Consider the following 7,598-nt stretch of genomic DNA (forward strand, 5'->3'; position numbering starts at 1 on the left):
ATTTTCTGTAAGTGATACAGAATTTACTGAGGTATTGCACCACAACTCAAAAGCATTTTATTAATAGGTATAGGTTCGCTAATTTTAGTCTTTTACATGTTTTGTGAAAAGCTATAGTAATCGTTTGAAATTAGATTTAAAATAGGTATTCTTATGCAGGTGAGTTTTGAACTGTTTTCATGGGTGATAAAGAATTTGACGATTGACAGCGCCATTTTGAATCGTGTTGAACAACTTAGCCTCTTTACTGTGAGGAAATGAGTCCCACCCTGCATTGTCCCGTCTCTCAGCGATTTGTTTGAATAATTAGGAAATGGAAACTCAATACAAAGAATGGTTTTTGACGATAACTAGAGCAGGGTCTATTTGTGAGCTGACGTTTTGGTTTTTTTTTTTCGGCCAATTTTTTTAAAAATAGCGGCGTCGAGTTTTAGGCATTTTTGAGCGCACAATTCTTTTCCAAAGCTGTGAGTGGTAAATTTTTCCACTGTGAACAAAAGGAGCGGAAAAATATGGTCTTTCCAGTTCACCTTTTTTTTGCTCCTTTTTTTATGATGAGTAGTGTGCAACTAATAATTTTATTTTCCAACTGCATAAAGTAGAGTACATATAACGCGCGATTAGATTATAAATATCCCGCGATATTATACGGTTACTTGGACAATTAGTTATTTTGTACTGTTTAAAAAAAACTGTTTGATAAGTTTGGTAGACTTGCCTTCTTTGGTGCCGTATTTAACAACCGTACCATTGTTCTTGGTTCATAGCCCTCAGCTCCTCAAGTAACGGTAGTGATTCTTGCGAAGCGTCGTCGGCATGTGATTGAGTCGGACGATGAAAATGAGATGTAGTTTTGGAAATTCTCTTTTTGTAGGCTTAGAGCTCATACATGTCTTTGAGAGTTTGTCTCCTGGTAGATTCAAAGTTTTGTTACTTGTGATAAATTTTTCATCACTTTTCATCGATAAACGAACACTTTTCTTCTTGCAGTACTTTCAAATGTGCACGATTTGAGAACAACGATCGAAAATAAAATTAAACTTTGAATCGTTTTGAAATCCTATGTGACAAGTTGACGTCTTATGGGCTAATCCGACGCGAGCATTAGGCAAGACCTGTCACAAACCGCTGCTTTGTTTGTTTCGCTTTTCCCGCCTTATGAGAACTGCATAAAAATTAAAGCAGTTGGATAATAAATATCTTATGAGACGTTTTGGTGCGTAGTATCACTGAGTATTCTACTGGTTTTGTATTTTGACTCGCCCTGCGGAATAGTAAAAAAAAAGCACAACTCGTGAGATAACCCAGCGATAGTTCACACAAATACGTCTAACAAGATATATTTATTCTTGAATAATCTTACTGAAACGAAAGCAAAGTACCTGGACAGTTAGTCGGGACACCAGAGCTGTCTGGATTTTTAAAGCTTGTAATTAAAAGATGTAATGTATATGAGATTTGTATAAATTATTCATAATCAGTTTACGTAGCATGCTTTATAATGTAAATTTATTGTAACGAACACATACATTGGATATTGGAACTTCATAAAGTATATCGAATTTATTGTAAGTATAATTAACACAGAAAACTGTAGAGCTGTTTACAAAGCACTTTCTGTTGTTTAATTTTCCTTTCTAATGACCTAATCATAATAATAGGTAAAATGGTAGTGTCAATAATTTTGATATTAATGATGATGCTGATAACACGCAATTATTGGATGAGGTTGAGCATGATATTTAAGAATTATTCCAAGAGTGTGCGTTGGATACGAGATGGTTCATAGCCAAGAAGGCGTGTCGCGACGAGTTTCAATTTTTGGCCATTCAAATTTTTGGCCTTTTCAATTTTTGGAAAAAAGCATAAAAACATTACAGCCAATAATCAGTCGTTTCAACCCCGCACATGATCAATATCGTATCTATATCATGTGATAACCGAATTCGACTATTGTTTTTGGCAATCTCCAAAACAATACTTTTCTTTCTGAGTTTACAAAAGTTTGAGCACACAACACGAACTTGGAAACTTGAAACTACCTTGGAAACTAGACAGACTTTGAGCTGAACACAATAAATGCAATATGCGGTGCTGATATTGGGTTATCATATCAGCTCCAGACGTTAGTGTATATTGACTTGGCCTCAAACAGACCGGCTCCTTACCATTTATCTTTTGCCAGCTTCTTGTAATGAAATATTGAAGATCAACCGGCTCTATCATTGCATTTCACTCACATTATTCAGCAGAACCATATCGATATACGAGACACACAACTTTAATGCCCCTCAACAGGGATTTCCAGGGTCATCAACTGTGCTCAGAACTAATAAGCTAATTTGCCATGGTACCTTCATAGTAAGCCTCAATGACCTCACCACTCTCGTCAAAATATATCTAATATTTTCCGTTTACCATCTCATTTCCTTCGCTCGCTTTGATCTCTGTGCATGATCAGCTGGAAGTTCCTCGATGGATCCGAGAGGGACTGTGACAAAAGAAGGAAAAAGATACCTCTAGTATAATATTATCAGTTCTGGTTTACCAAGAAATCTCGTAGTTGTTTTGCACTCTTTTACATGAATTTATGTTTTTATTCTACTGTTTCGACATTTTTTCGAGTAAGGATATTTCGGAATGTATTTTGCAAGATGGAAATTCATAGCTACTTATGCATCTATTGCTCAGTTGGGAATTTAAGACAAATGAGAAATGTGATGGGCCGCAACCGGTAATATTTACCGCCTGTAGTACCTCTAAGTACCGTTTAAAATTGCTTGTTTATGTCTATGGTTTTGGAGGCAGATGATCCGCACGCGATAAGCTTTGATCCTTACATGTCATTCTAACAGTGAAATAGCAATCAGTTTTCAATCCACATTCAGGACAACGCGTTTCTTGCGTGATTTCAAGACATAGACCCTGTTTCTAACCCTACCTTTTTTTTTTGTTCACAGGAATATTCATATTGTCCCAAAGCGTAAAGGTGGTCTTACAGGCGACAAAAATGAGCAAGACCATTCAAGATTGACAGATCGACATATATGGCAGTGCAAAATATAGCTTAAAAAAATTGGGGCTCAGACTTTAATTCAGAAACAGCGTTGGTCCGATGACAAGTAAATAGCGAATAGTACATGGGTGCGCGTAGATATGGAATTTCTCTTCGAGTTGAACACGAGAAGAGAAATTCCATATCTGTAAGCAACCATGTATTATTTTGTTTATCATATAAACACAATTGTCCTTTACTGAGAGGAAAAGCCAACTTCGTTATTGAATGAAAATAATTGTGTCGACAATCCCCGAATAACAATCGTAGAGTGCGTTGTCGCTCACTCTTAAGATGGAAAATGCGTTGAATCATGAATACAAAAACAACAATGGTCGTAATTTTCAATTTACAAAATTCTCATTTATTGATTTTGTCCTAACCGACAGAAGAAGTCTTTCAGGTAAACGGCCAAAATCGGCCAGGGGCAACTCATTCAGTTGTCGATTTTCCAGCCACTGAATGCGTAACTTTCGGTTTCTTACTGAATATTGGTTTTCTTCCCATTCTAGAAAAGTTTGAACCTCAATGTCTGTCAGCGATACGAAATTTTTTTGTGTTTTAGCCGCCATAATTCGAGAAAGTTCCGACAAAGTTCTTTCATTAAGAATCGTGAAGGCTTTGCCGTTCATTCATCAACCTGGCCAAGTGGCGCCAAAGGCGAGTGACGTGTCAGCAGCTGATTGGCTATATCAACACACGTGAAAAAATACGATAGTTTTTCACGTGTGTTGTTACGGCTTTTCTCTGGGCCTAGAAATCCCTGTTTAACACCGCAGTTTATGAAACTACAGAGGATCTGTCACTTGATCTGAAGGCTTTTTGAGAAAGAGAAAATTAATTTGTATTTAATTCCAACGTATTTTACATCTAAATTCAAATCTTGAATCGATGGCAATAAAGTACCACATTTTCTCGAGAAAATTATCCCCCCATTATTGTTTTGCAATGCTCAAGGGCATGCATGCAAGTTAAGTCCATTGTGATCAAACGGTAGCATGTCGTTACTCTCGAACAAACTTATACTAGGTTGGATTCTTTCAAGAAAGTAAAGAGTAGATTGAACCCTCCCATATATCTCCTACTGACATTTTCCTGTTCCTGGGCCAGCCAGGATTCTAAAGAGGGTGCGGGGGCATAAATTTTCTGTATGGAAGCTCCTTGCCAATATTTAGGTAAAAGAACGTTTCAAAATAGTTGAAAATCTCAATTTTACAATTTCCCCCGATTCTAGTGGGTTTCAGTTGAGTTGGTAATGTGCATTGTCCACCGTAAAGAGTTTCAAAGCTGACCGTTTGAGCGTTAGCCCTAAGTCAGAGCTTATTAATGACGAAGGGCTAACGCTCGAAACGTCAGCTTTGATACTCTTCACGGTGGCTAATTTTCATTATAAATTCAGTCGATAATACCCAAATTTTCTTGAAATACTCCCTCAGTGACGCAGCACCACAGTTTCTTTAGAAACTTATCCCCTTTTTGCTATTTTTTTGTTTGTTGGTTTTTTTGTCAGAACAAACGGTTCATAGGCTTGAGCGAACAAAATCCTACCAAAGCTATCATAGAAACTTGAATTCCAAGAATGAAGCTGACCTTTTTCCCAAAAAAAATCCAACGAGCACGATCTAAGAACGACGATTAATAATTTCTTAATAAACTAACCGAACAATGAACGACCCAACTTTACGGATTGAGACCGACCAATCACGACCGACCAACGCCACTAGAGTCTTATTGCCAATAACATTGCCACAAAACTGACCAATCAGTTTTTACGAAGCGGACTTAGAACGTTCGACTGACAACAACTATGAAATTGACTCTGATGTGCGTCACCACTACCGACAACTGTCCTTCTCAGGACTGCACACACCCGGACGATCAAAGTACACTATTACATGTTACCCCCGGGTTTAAACCATTTACTGTATTGTATTTATCCGTTAGATAGCGTTATCCACTCTTTGAACAACTGGGCTCAGATCTATAACTGCGAATAAACATCTCGAGAACCATAGGTATTCTTAGCGTTAAAGATCTCCGCCAGCTTTTCTTAAAAATTTTTGCGACTGTGAAAAGAGATTAACTAACATTAGGTTTTTTGGCCCTAGCGACTGTGTGTCCCTACTTCTAAAAAAGTGTTTGTTTTCCCTTCACCCTCTTTAGACCGTAAAAGAAGAAATAGGAGAAAGAGAAGATTGGGATATCTTCTTCATCCCTATTAGGCAAAACTATCTCACCAGTTTCGTTTGCTAAGGATCTCGGGTTATACACTGATCAATATCTTACCTACGATATACAGTACTGTGCAAAAGTAATGCAAACGATTTTCGTCGTTTATCGCGATAATCGCCAGATATCGGCAATATTTGAGCGATATTTCCGTTGGAACGATATATCGGCGATATATCGCAGGGCTATTGTCCTAACAACCGCGAGATATGGCCAATATTTTTTTTTTTTATTCGTTTGAGCTCAGCGATGTGTCGTTTGAACTCAGCGATATATCGTTTTTCCTGAACGATATATCGTTTGAACTCAGCGATATATCGTTTGAGCTCAGCGATATATCGTTTAAGCTCAGAGATATATCCCTGCCGCCTAACGATATCTCGTTTAAACTAAGCGACATATCGTTTGCGTCGGTAAGATATCGCCATGGCTAAGTGTTAGATCGGCGAGGCAACATTGCGTCGATCGGCGAATTTTTCATCAGACTGATACTGTCTGGGTGAGTAGGAAAGTAAACCTAGTGTATCATTCTATTCGAAGTCTGTTTCATCAGCGTGAAAAGGGCAATATAATGAATTTAGGCCGGTTTCGCTACATACAGAGTCGGCTATGGTCGAAGTTTGCCACACGTTCGCTGCACATCAGTTAAGGAAGTTCGCTACTACACAAAATAAAACAAATTATAAGAAAGACTATACTTATTTTGATACTATCGAACAAACGAGAGTAGCGAGAACGAGAAAAAGACAGCTTGTGAAAACGGTTCTCAGGGAGGGTGCAAAGCTTACTTTTTTTAACGCGTTAGGATGTGTTATTGCATCCCCATGGAAACCAACCTTTATTTGCATATAACGTACCCGCGGGGCACTACCGTTGATAGTCAGTTTTATTAAACTAAAACAGCCTCTATCGCTCTGACGAAGGGCTAACGCTCGAAACGTCAGCTTTTTTACTCTTTACGGTGGCTAATTTACGTTTTCAACCCAGTTGTTAACACTAAATTACCTGCTATACTCTCCCACCGACGCAGCACCACAGTTTCTGTAGAAACTTACCCCTTTAGTTTAACTATTTGTATGAACCAGTTAGTACAGATAAGTAGAATTAAACACCTTTTAGACATGAAAACACTTTTATTACTTATAAATAGCTTTGTTTTCTATTTCATTGTGCAGTGTGGGGGAACACATCTAAACGTAATCTACACGAACTGCAGTTGGCTCAAAATTTTGCTAACAGAGTCGTAATAGGTTTAAGGAACTTTGACCATATCTCGCAGGAACGGAGATCTCTTAGATGGTTAGATGTCACGGAGAAAGTTTTATCAAACGACTTTGTTTTAGCATTCAAATGTGTAAATGGTTAAACGTTCAGCAGTTAACAACAAGAACACAGTGGGATGTAACAATTTTGTGGTCCCCCAATGTAGACCAATGTAGATTTTCGAATGTAGATTGGGACAAAGGGAATTTCACTCTCGGGGTCCAAGGGAATGGAGTGTGCAAGCCGACAATATTAAGAACACTAAGGAAATTAATAGTTTAGAGCGGATAATTTTTAATAATATGTTTCTTACGAAGTAATTTTGAATAACTTTGAATATATTTCGAATTTAATTAAACTAATGTAAATAAATGTTCTTAATTACCAGTATTATGTAATAGGTAACATTGTGACCGATAAGCCCTATTGGAAGAGAGTCTCAATAGAGTATATATGTATGTAGATATGAAAATAATGGTGCATGAATAAGCCGGAGAAAGGGTTTAAACGTGCCTTACGAGGTAAAATAATAATTAATCATGAGTATTTAATATTTTTCCTCAAAACAAATTACATCTAAACCGCGTTCCCTTGTATACAACACTGTTGTCCAGGTTGCAGCCAAAATTTTCGCAATAACACGTAATCAAATTAGTCACTTCAGCAGGGTCGAGCCGAGCGAAAAGAAAATGAAAAGTTTAGAAGCTTGGAGTAACATTTGACGGAATAGTTTGATCGTCTGCTTGAGAGCAGTCCATTGTAGTGCTGTTGACGGTAACAGTAATTGACGTCCCAACAGCCTTCGGTTTTTCATCGAAAGTCATCATGATGACTTGTGCTTTAGTTGTCAAAAATCAGTCGCTTTTAACTACAGCAGCCCTGCTCAGGACCACTCTCACTCGAAAAATCAATCAAAAGCTTACCAGGTGCAGATGAAACATTATGCTCTTATATTTTACGTTTTGAGATTTAGTTTGTTCGAACAATATTTCAACGTGTGGCACACGGCTCTCAAGTATCTTGAGCCGTTTTTTTTTTTTTTAATTTTTTA

The sequence above is a fragment of the Pocillopora verrucosa genome, chromosome 6 (assembly GCF_036669915.1).
Source record: "Pocillopora verrucosa isolate sample1 chromosome 6, ASM3666991v2, whole genome shotgun sequence".
NCBI classification, from domain to species: domain Eukaryota; kingdom Metazoa; phylum Cnidaria; class Anthozoa; order Scleractinia; family Pocilloporidae; genus Pocillopora; species Pocillopora verrucosa.